Source organism: Archocentrus centrarchus, chromosome 12, assembly GCF_007364275.1.
Source record: "Archocentrus centrarchus isolate MPI-CPG fArcCen1 chromosome 12, fArcCen1, whole genome shotgun sequence".
NCBI classification, from domain to species: domain Eukaryota; kingdom Metazoa; phylum Chordata; class Actinopteri; order Cichliformes; family Cichlidae; genus Archocentrus; species Archocentrus centrarchus.
The window spans coordinates 22897637-22909930 of record NC_044357.1 but is presented as its reverse complement, the minus strand read 5'-3'; the positions used below and the strand labels follow the sequence as shown (position 1 = coordinate 22909930).

Below are 12294 nucleotides of genomic sequence, written 5' to 3'. Positions count from 1 at the left end.
CAGCACCTGTACGCACCAGCCCAACCAGAGCTAAGAGCTGATACGGAAATACTGATGTGATATTTATGGCAAAAAGGTGCAAGACTATTTTCTTAATGTATTTATTATTACTTATGTCTTTATTGTGAATAGAACAGAGGTGAGCGAGCAGAAGCTGTGCTGAAATTGGACAAAAATCTAACCTTTCATGAAGGTTTAATGACAAAAACAAACTTGAATTTGCAGCAGATCAGAAGTATGAGCAGCCAAATGAACCAACAGAAAGGATCCAGTTAGACGGGATCTTCAAAAAAACATCGAATTATTTTAAATGACAGAAACACACGACGAGGCTGCGGCTTTACGTGGCTCCACATAAAGCAAGAGTTCAAACGCTGTCAGCCAAATAATAAAGAAATTTTATAACTTTTTCTACCCCGACGTGTCCATAAAGACCCAGAAAAGACTTAAAAACCAAACCACGTCTCGCTGTAACCCCACTGTGCAGCTGCTGCCAGCACAGCTTCAAGCAGACGTGGAAGCAAACTGAATGCAGCCTTTGGTATTAAATTGACAGTAAGTATTGCATGAAACATGCATCTCAGTAGGACTGGGAAGTATGAGTCATTACAGAAATGCTTATTGGGATATTTTCTGTTTTCTGTTTTATAACTTTAAGGGAAATGGGTACAAAAATAGCAAAAATAAGGTTCTGGGCTACAGCACTTCTTTCTTACTGTAATCTCCATAAATAGAAGCTGCACATTAATATGTAGGATTTTTTTTTGGCACCCAAAACATGTTTGCAGGGTTTCTCCTGCTTCTAACGAGGCTTTTGATGGATGATTACACATGTAAGCATGATTGCTCTCATATAAATGCTGCATAAAGTTCAGACAAAGACTCTCTGTTACTGTACTTGACACATATAAATAAATGTTTCTGTTATTTTAGGCCTTTTTAAAAAAAAAAAAAAAAAAAAAAAAAAAAAAAGTTTGAATAAATTAAACTCCACTTTAAAGAAATGGTCCTGGTGATTTTCCTGAGGTAAGCATCATCTTTTTTATTGGTTTCATCAGGTTTTGGTTGAATGCGTGATGCAAATGTCTATTTGCTCAGAAGAGGAATGATTGCTTTTACCAAATGCATCAATAACCACCACTTATAACTTTCCCTAATTTCCTTACATTAGCAAACAGTGACTGGTGGGGATGGAAATCTTGGACAAATATCAGCTGTCCACACTGGCAGCCCTGAAAACGTGTTGTTGGTATATCAATTTAAAGAAAGATGCAAGCAAACTAACCGTGAGATTCTTCATCACGCAGCAAGATAATGACCCAAAACACACAAACTACAAAAGGAGTTCATCGGGGGCAGGAAGTAGAAGGTTTTAGACTCGTCTAAATCTTATTCACTTTAATCTGTTTTAAGTTTGTTCGTTCTGAGACCTTTGCTAACAAGAAAAATGGGTTTTGGGTCGTCTGATCAGATCCAGATGTAAACACCTGGAAATAAAAGCTGAGATGTTGATCTTTTGCCTCATATTGATTTCTTGATGCCAAACCCAAAGGTTTGCAGTCTACAGCAAAAATAAAAGAATTGGCCTCACTGTTCCAGTGCTTTTGGAGGGGAGTGTACATCAATACAATGCAATACTTCAGCACCAAAAAAGGAAATGTTCATGCATTATTGTTGAACTGTATGTTACTCAAGTTTTAGCAGTGATCAGAGCCACAGGACTCTGCTACAGAGAGTGTAAAAATGTGCGTCTGTGGAAGTATGAAACTAATCTAGCCTCGATGTTCATTCTGTTAATAACCTGTTATGTCATACGCAATGTTACAGAAAGAAGTGAAAGAAGTATTCTGGAGTAATGACTCCTAAATCCTGTAGCTATTAATAGAAGGAGGCAGTCTGAGCTACAAAATTCAACATATATATTTATTTGCTCATATATACTGTAGTTCTTAACCATATCGGCTCAATTCAGTCAAAAGATAGAAGAGATGTAATTGTAGGTAAGTGGAGACTCTCCACCTCCACAAATGAACCCCACAGGTCATTTGTGGAAGCTGTTATTATGACTTATAGATTAAATTTAATTTCCAAAGCTCTGCACTGAGAGAGAGGGATTGTGGGAATGCAGATGCTACGGTGACAGACTGGCATGCAGTGACAAAAAGACCCAACAGCAGGTAGCCTGATGGGGAGGACACTATGCACATGTAAAATGCTGATTGGCTAAAAAGTTATCTTGACTAGGAAAGGGAACAACAGCAGAGGAAGAATCATGAAAAAAAAACAAAAAACAGACCAGACCATTATGCCTGTGCTGCAGTAGCTCATCAATCACAATTTAAAGGTTATCAGCTGCAAAAAAAAAAATAAATGTGATCTTGACCTTGAGTCCAGTTTGGGTGATGCCCCATTAGGAAATCATTAAGTTTGATTTAATTCTGACCAATATTGTAGGAGGAGCAGCGATTCTTGTAAACTGTGGACGGACAGATGATCGTCACCATGGGGTGAGCTCATCGTTTCTTTGGCCAGATGACCTAAAAATGGAGCCACGGGAAGCACCAAGATTCTTCACTGATTTGAAGATTCAGTTTCACTTCTCTACAAGACGTTCCTTGAATAATTTAACTTCTGTGTTCCCTGCAGCAGCGGCTACGCTAAAGGACAAACCATAGCCTTAAACCTACATTCTTTTTAATCAATAGCAGGGGGTGATACCTGTGGTTGCAAAAAGATTTCCTGTCCTATAGAACTCAATGGAAAAACAGGCCTTAGGCTTGACCTCTGTTAGCACTTTCCTGATGAGGTTATAGTTTTATTGAAGAAAGTGTAGCAGTTAACACATTCGCCGAACACACCACAGATCTCGCTGGGGGTCTCGACTGCCGACTGCTTTTAAATGCCAGTAAAATAGAAACCACATATGATAGAGCAATAAGTCTTTTTGCATATAAAACCAGAGGATTTACACTTACGCATGATGCATTCAACATGTCCCAGAGCGCTGCATCCTTCCTCTAAGGGGTTCGCAAAAATCCCATAGAAAGCGCTAACAACAACACGTACTCCATGCACTTTATCATGTGCATTAGCATGTACAGCTATGACATTTCTGTATCTAGCATAATATGTAGATACAGAAAATGGTTTTCAATTTCTCTGTGGGTTAGTGCACTCTTTAGCTACCTTATGTAGTTACTATGGATTACCTTCATACATATTATTATAATTAGGGTTCTGATAGTTGTAATATTCCACACAATGGTACTACAGCATGAATAACTGTAACGATATGGTGTGGCAGACTTCTTCTATTATAGGTCTCAAAGGGCTACGACAGAGAAATATACAGAGCGAAGCAAACCCAACCCTGGATAAAAAGGAGGGCTGCATCAAGGCATATATGCAGACCCATCTGCTGTCGTGACCCCTTGTAGAATAAGGGGGTAGCTGAAAGTACCTACTGTACCTACATAATGAATAATATACGGTAAATGGACTGGTTCATAGATAACACTTTTCTACTGTACTTGAGCACTCAAGGCACTTTATACAGCATGTCTTCATTCACCCAAGCATTTTTTTCCTACACCTAAGTGCTTTCTATCTAACCTTTCACACGCTGTGATGAACGCATCAGAGAGCAACTAGGGGTTCAGTATCCTGCCCAAGGATACTTTGGCACGCAGACTGAAGCAGACAGGGATTGAACCACCAACCTTCCTACTTATATGAAGTCTATTTTATACATTTTTTACAAAAGAAGAATAATCCAGGGTAACTAGCTGTAGAGGCCAGCCTTTGGCTAACTGGCTAACTGACTAATGACCAATGGCAGCAATGCACATCTTGAGGTCTCAAATGAGGATTTCAGAAACCAGTGGGTGATGTCACAGTACCTATAGCCATCTTTTATACTGTCTATAAAACTTCCCATGGACCCTGGGGTGAAACTGGGTGTGCTGATAACCAAGAACATAAAGTCAGATGTTGTTCTTCCATTGCTATTGGCTTCCAGTGATGAATTCCTGCTAATGAAGTTTGAGGTGTTTGGAACAAACAACTGATTTCATTGTTCCCTGTAGTGGTCAAAAATATCTCCTCTCACTTTGCAACTCTACAGGATGAGCTGGGTTACACAGAGGTCATTATTAGTCACTAAATTGTTAATCTGAATAACAGGAAGTTGTACGACAATTTTGAAAATCATATAAAGACAGAAATTCTCTGCAAGATGTGGAAGGTTGAACTGAATGAAGCCTCGCATTTCACTGCATGTGTCAGTATGTCTGTCTCTTATCTCTCTGGTCCTGTGAATTCATCCATTAAAACCAACAAATACAACACATGTAAGAAGACACAAACTAGTAAAAGCTTTCTGAGCACTTGCATGTGGACCACCATGTCTTTCTGGTTAAAGAACTCTAACAGCCATGCAGACATCTCTTAGCATATAACTCGAACAGTCAAACAACACACTGCACACATTTTGGATGAACTGTTGAAATATTTAATGTAACTCACCCATGGATCGCCGCGTCAGCTGTGTAGCTCCTTTGTCTGTGTCATCAGTGGTTTCAGCCCTGCAGAGCTCAACTTCAGCCCACTTCACTTCCTGGCCTGCCTTTTTAAAGCTGCTGTCGACAGTGTCACAACACCCTCCCATAAACCACAAGATGTAGCACTCATTCAAACACAGACAGGCAGGCATACAAAGCTAGCATAAAAAAAAAAAAAAAAAGAAGCAAACCTGGCTACTGAGCCCTGCTCCTTTGCACGATTAGCCATTTTATGGTGTTACATTAACTCTCCTTTGAAGGATTGTGGAAGGTTGAGTTGCTTGAACCTTTCCAAAAAAACTGACACCAGTGTGACCCTATACATGTATCAGGTTTCACTGGCTGCAGGGCTGCCGCCAGAACTACGCCACTAACTTCCCCTTTAAAGCGCATGTGGACCACTCCTCCTTCTGGTCAGTAATTATGTCATAAACAAACACTAACCTGCAGCTATGCATACAACCCCTTAGTTATTCTAAATGGTGTATTATGGCTAAAAAGAATTTGAAGAAGGTGACGTGCGAGGAAGTTGGTAAGATCACTAAAATCCAAAGGTTTCAAAGGTTTACTGAATAGCACGAATGTGATCTGTGTTTTCACTTTATCAAAACTCTACTACGTAACCTCCATATGAAAAAGCGCTATGATATCATCCAGTGGTGTGTGTGGCCTTTTTGAAGTCAAATTTATCATTGCACCAGTACCATTTTGGTTTAATGGCATCAAAAGTGCTAGTTGTACCCTGTATGACCATTCATGTGACAAATAAACTTTGATTTGATTTGATATCTGGTCTCCTCTTCAAGGTCAAATGAGGCTAAAACAAACAAAGAAAACTAAATGAATATATATAAAATATGATACTATTCCCTTAACAGTAAACACTGCCAAGAGAGTGAGCTGCCTCGGAGGAGGTTTGTGCTCTTTGTATAGGAATATAATCAGGATCCTAACCAGTTGGTAACCATTTGAGCCGAGGCCCCCGCTGCAAAGAGTCATCTGCAAACCCTCCCCAGTCTGTCTGAGAGTGATTGCAGTCACTCTGTGTTGGACAATGATTGTTTGGTGACAAAATACCTCCCACAAGGGGACCTCTGTAATTGTGTTGTAATCTGAGGGCGGTGCCTGTGGCAGGAAGATGCCCAGTGACATAACGATCAGATTAACCCCTCCCTCCATATGACACTGCATGCATATATTTGCAGCCTTAAATTAAAGTCAGACAGATTATAAAAGTTCCACTATATGTGTAACTTGCAGTTCTTCCTTGTGAACCAAAGTCTGACTGTATTCATACAGTATACATTTTCCTCATGAATTGAAGCTCCAAAGATTTGCTCAATCATTTTAAACTCCACTGATTAAAAAAACAGTTCCTTTTGTGAAAGGTTTTGGTGCCAATGGGGCATGCTTTCCATCATTAGTAGAAAATGCATGTAAATGTGTTGATGTTTAGTATGCAACGATTTATTTTTTTTTTGGCACGTATTTTAGTTCATTAGTGCAGCGGCATTATAAATGATGTGTAGCAAACCAAAGGAGAAAAGGAGCTTGGGTTTGATCGGTGCTGTCAGCGATGGTGAGAAGTTTGTGTTTTTGAAAAGAACTGAAAAATTGTCACCACTTTTATGTTGAAACTGCACTCATGCTGTAATATGTGTGTGTGTGTGCGTGTGTGAGCGAGTGATTGCGGTGATGGGGTGTGGCTTGTGGCTCAGCTGCAGGGGAGGGGTGGCGCAGTGGGTTCAGGGGGGCGGAGCTTAGGGAGGCTGGGTGGCTCAGCTGGCCAACATGATGCGATTGTGCGTTTCCTTTTTATGCAGCAGCGTGCTGGGACCGGCAGGAGGAGGAGCAAGGAAGCTGGTGCCACGCACCAGAATTGAACAAGTTATTGTACAACAGCATTGTGTGGAGTCAGTGTGTGCAATAACGTGTTATCCTGAGTCAAAACGCTGCATCCTGTAACAAGCATGTTACAGTGATACATCTAGAAGCTGAACCACTGGAAATGAACACTGAATGAGGAATCCTGTAAATGAGTGCATGTTTGATTTGATCCTGTTCAGTGCAGTGGGTCACCTGTGATTAATGGGCTCGTCTCATTCGTGCTCACACACAGAAGTTGTTTTTCTGTTCTTTTAGCACGGTGAAATCTGTTTTGGGCTCGTGGTAGCCTAATTGAAGATGATATGAGTTCATAACTTGCAGTTATTTGCCCCCTTCCTGATTTCATACTTTGTTGCACATGTGTTACACTTAAATGTTTCAGATCATCAAACAAATTTTAAAAGTATGCTGATGTGCTCTTGGAGTAATTTTGGTAGCTCGGCCACTCCTGGGAAGGTTCCCCACTGTTCCAAGATTTCTCCACTTGTGGATGATAGCTCTCACCGTGGTTTGTTGGAGTACCAAAGCCTTAGAACTGACTTTGTTTCTCATCTGTTCTTGAGTTTCTTTAGATCGTGGAGTGTGCACTGCTTTACTTTGTCAGACAGGTTCTTGATTACACAGGTGTGGCAGTAATCAGTCCTATGGGTGGGTGTGGCCAGTGAAATTGAACTCAGGTTTCCAAAAAATGTATCTCGCCACAGTTAATTATTGATTTAGGAAGGTGGGGGGGGGGTTACTTTTCCACATAGGGCCAGGTAGGTTTGGATAGTTTTTCCTTAATAAATGAGATCATCCTTTCAAAACTGCATTTTTTGTTTAATGTTACCCGTCACAGATCAGCTGTGTGGCAGACAGGAGAAATCAGGATTACCGTATTTTTCGGACTATAAGTCGCTCTGGAGTATAAGTCGCACCAGCCAAAAAATGCATAATAAAGAAGAAAAAAACATATATAAGTCGCACTGGACTATAAGTCGCACTTTTTTTGGGGGGGGGGGGGGGGGTTATTTGATAGAATCCGAGACTCAGAGCAGAAATTCCATCTTGAAAAGCAATTTAAAATAATAATGGATTAAAGAACAGGGCGAACACGGTTACGCCTACGTTATGCTAACGTAACACATTCAGCTACATGACGCACAACGAACAGAGTACGTGTTCGGTATGTTAACGTAACATTAAGTTATTCAGATAACCATTTCATAAAGAACATGCTAACAAGTTAACCAAAACATCAATCCATTGAATTCTTCATCCTCGGTGTCACTTCTTAACAAATCCGTACACTCCGTAGACGAAGCGCCGCTTCCTCTTCTGTGTCGCGTTAGTCAGACTCGTCGTCAGCTGCAGTTCCAATTATTCCAGCCTTTCTGAATCCCAACAGGATGGTTTGGTTGTCACTGAAGCCCATGTTTTCTTGATCCATCCAATGACTTCCAGGAACGTTGGGTGGCGCATTCTCCCAGTTGCCGTTAAGCTGTGCTCTCCATCCATCATCCACTGCGCCCACAAGTTACGCAAGACTGCCTTAAAGCTCTGGTTCATGGAGATGTCAAGTGGCTGGAGTATTTTGGTTCATGTGTTATAAATTTCACATATAAGTCGCTCCGGAGTATAGGTCGCACCCCCAGCCAAACTATGAAAAAAAGTGCGACTTATACTCCGGAAAATACGGTAACTTAACTTCAGCTTTATTTACTGATGGTAAACAAGGGCGTACAGAGTTGGAACGGGCCAGCAGAACAAACTAGGGAAACTGGACAGCCGGACAGCAAACAGAATCAGAATCAGAAGGTTTTTATTGCCATATGGGTGAACAGGTTCACAGCCTTAGGAAATTGCTGCGGTACTTCGTGCGTACAGAAAAAAAAACAAAAAAAAAAACAGGGAGCAACAAGAAAGACTGACTACGGACATACAAAACACCAGCTCAACCTGCAACACAAACACATCCAAAATCCAATGATAAACTAGGAATCTTAAAAAACCTATCAGAAGAAACTCAAACAAGACTACAAAAACACAAAACACTAGGCAAGAGACCCAGGACCACGACAGTTAGTCCTGGGCTTGAATTTTGTGTTTATTTTTGGATTCCTGTGTTATGTTGCTTTGAGTTCTCTTTGCGTTTTCTAGTTTTTGTACAGCAGATATTCATGGTTGGTTTCTTACATCCTCGGGCTGTTCTTAGTTTTAGATTTGCTCTCTAGTTTAGCTCTTGATGATAGTTTGCTAATATTCCCTGTTTCAGTTTGTTCTGCCCTCCCTGTGTCTCTCCTGTCTTGTTAAGTCTCATGTTTTAGTCACTTCCTGCTTTATTTTGGGAGCCTTTGTCTTGGGTGTTTAGTATTCAGCTTTACTTCCTCTTGTGTTGTTTCCGTGACTGCGCTGTTTGTGTTCGCCACAGCTGTATTCATTTCCCCTAAGAAGCCTGTGTGTGTCTAAGAAGCCACAGTTGTGTTTTGTTGGTGTATCAGTCTTCCCGCATGAAGTGCTGCCTGTAAGTTAACTTAACCCCTTAACTGGCAGCAAATAAAATCACCTGAAACAACTACATAACACCCTCTGGTTATTATTGGCTCTGAACAACCCATTTCATAGCCTATTAATCGGCTGCGTCTGGTCCGCGGGCCGAATGAAGTGCATTTATATGGCAGGCTAGACCCGCCCATTTTGACTGACACCTCATTCGGCCAATCATGTTAAGAAATGGGTTTCCCAGAGCCAATAATACTCAGAGGGCGTCACGTAGCTTTGTCAGGTGATTTGGTGCAGCCAGTTACATGATTGGCCGAATGACGTGTCAATAAAAATGGGAGGGTCTAGCCTGCCATATAAAAGGGACTACAAACGGCCCGTCACCGGGCCCTTGCCAGTTAAGGGGCTACGTTTCTGTATCTGTGTCTTGCCGGAGACGGCATTTTGGGGTCCTCATTTTCATTGCATGACAAATATGCAAAATATGGAAATCAGAAAGGGGACAAATACGCATCCTAACCCTAACCCTAACCCCACACTCCTGGAAACCCCAGAAGCCCCGGCCCACTCCTCTGGAGTCACAGGTTTTAATCGGATCTCCCACTCTTTGTAGCTCTGTGGCTGGTGTGGCCTCCAGTTGCAGGTGTGGCTGCTGTGTTGGGAGTTCACTCACGTTTGATGGTGATACAAGTTCTGTGCAAATGTTCTAACAGTGTAACACTTCAGTTTGTTCAGCAGCAGATTTGCTCCCGTGATCTCTTTAACAGTGTTCATTTTGACAGCAAATTTTGATTTAGTTTTAGTCATAGTCTTTTGACGAAAATGTAATTTAGTTTTAGTCATAATTTAGTCATCTGAATAGTTTTAGTTTTAGTCGACGAAATTATCTTAAGAATATAGTCGACTAAATCTACAGTCGATTTAGTCGACTAAAATATTTAGTCGACTAAATCGACTGTAGATTTAGTCTATAAAGATTTTACACTCTTTATATATATAAAGAGTGTAAAATGTAAAGGCTAATCCACCACGGTGTGGAGATTTTCTCTAAACACAAACGCTAAACTGGGAAAAACACTTTACCCTGCATGACATTAAAATGCTGACCTTTGCATGGAGATCTGGGTGACTGGTTTGCAGATGTCGTTTAATATTTGTCGTGTTTTTACCCGAGATAGTCGCCCCACATGGTTTACACATCGTTTGTTTGTCACGGCATCAAAGGACAAATGTGTCCATACATCGGCTCTTCTCTTTCTCCCTGCTGACATTGGTTACATAACTTTGCAGCCCAGTTAATGCAGTAGAAATTTCTTCGATTACATAAATTGTCATTGCACATCCAAAGACTTACTGAGTCATTATCGTTGTAGGACTTGTAGGCTCACTTTACCCTCACTTTGCTTTACTTCTGGGCTATTTAACCATCCAGTTCATCCGAATTATTAAAAATTTATGTTCTCTCAAGGTGATATGTGTATGTATCCATGTACAGTAGCTACATTGCCAAGAGCTGACCAACATTTCCCAAAACCTGCCACAAGCAATATAAAATAATCAGCTATATGATTGTATAAAATCAGTCAGTTGGACTTATGGGTATAATCACTGTCACTTTAAATGTGAAGTATTTGGCAGGAAGGGCATATTTGGCTCATCTTCCTTAGTGTACAGGGGGTAATCAGACAGTTTCTGTCTGCTTGTCTTCCTGCAGTGTATGCATAGGGCTCTGTGGCGGTTTGGACAAAATGGAGGGGGGGGGGGTTAACCACAAGATAAAGAATATCTGCTCTAATAGCAAGCTGCAGAAACCAAGTGCACCATTTAAGTAAACAGGTTAAAACACAAATAACTGAGGAAAAAGTTTTTGGACTAATTCCCCTTCTGCACACGGTCGCGCGCACACATAAAAATTTAGTGGAGCTAAATTTAAGATTTATGCGGAGGTGTGAGTCAGACAAGAATTTTGGTGGGATAAAATCTTTTTTTTTTTTTGCTGCATGGTTTAACAGAAAGGCAGACACTATTGGAGAAAAGAGTGTCCACGCCCATACAGCAGTGCGACTGCAGCTGTTTCAGAAATGTTTGAGCAATAAAAAGATCCATAATTAAGGGCAAAGTGCACTCCAGATTCTATTCTTGAACATCTAAATCTCACTAGTTTTGTTGATTTATGTTATTATGCCAATCACAGACTGGTTTCTTTATTAAGTCCTTCTTAGCTCCTCCACTTCAAGAACTTCAAGGTCCCAGAGCAGACACAGTGCATGAATTTGTAACTACATGAAACAGATCATAACGCTCTGCAATAATATCAGCCAGTCTGAACCTCGTGAGGGAAGAATACCCACAAACCTTCGCTGGTAAAAGCTCCACTGCTGTGCCTTGATGGGAAAGCGTGCCTGCTTTTGCCTCTCTGGGTAATTCCAAAAATGCTGATCCTACCCACAATCATATTTAAATTTAAGCTGCTTATTTGTTTCATAGTGAAACTTCACGGTTCCCTGAGGAGATAAAAACAAACTGCGAAACAACTGAGAAATCACTTGCATGAATTAAAAGAAACAGAAACAGAGCTATTTTTGCCCCCCCTCCAAAAAAAAGGCCACCCAGACATTTTGTTTGACTAATATACTCTCCAAGACAAGTGAGTCAATTCAGTGCAAGTGAGTAATATATTGTACAATTTTAAATACAACCCATATAAAGCAATCCTAAAATATGATGAGGATGACGTTATGTGTGTGCCTCTGCTGCAAGCAGATTTGTTTACAGTAGCCTTCATCCATGATTTTACCCCCCACATTACCTACCTGGATGGCTGTGCAGTAGTTACCTAACAGAACAAGGACCTAATGATGATAACACTTCAGCTGCAGGGTCCTGGTATTGTCGTGGCTTACACAATGAACACTTGAGCCATGTGCCAAGTCGCTGTTCCTTCAATTGTTTAACATGTGTTCACGCTTGATCATAAAATTCTGAGCCAATAGACCGCCATAGGAACAAGGACAAATTGCACCACAGCTTCCTGTTGGGGGAGTTGTGAAGGTGCTGCAATATATTAATGCTTGTAAATACTCCTTAAAAATTATGTGTGGGAGTTACCATGCAAAGAGTGATTTGCATACTGCAATGTTTTTCTGAGGAAGGGACTCAGAGGGGAGACAGATTTCACAAAAACGTAGGTGTATGTGCAAACAAGGCAGGTATGCAGAGAGGTGGGTGGTGTGTGGAGACAACACAGGTGGGAGGAAGGATGTGTACAGAAACTGCTTCTCTTTGTTTAACAAATGATGGGAACACATCTATTCTAGAGACGTCTTCTTCTGTTTGGTCTGCAGGAGGATGTGAAACACATTTCTTT

General features: G+C 40.9%; 1 protein-coding gene across 1 annotated transcript in view; it reads right to left on the bottom strand.

The window, feature by feature from the left end:
- sh3bp2 (SH3-domain binding protein 2) overlaps positions 1-4712 on the bottom strand; it is a 28110-nt gene extending 23398 nt beyond the window's left edge. The window contains exon 1 of the mRNA XM_030742877.1: positions 4525-4712. The gene's annotated coding sequence lies outside the window, so the exon portion shown is untranslated. The remainder of the gene's footprint in view (positions 1-4524) is intronic.
- Between the last annotated feature and the right edge of the window lie 7582 nt (positions 4713-12294).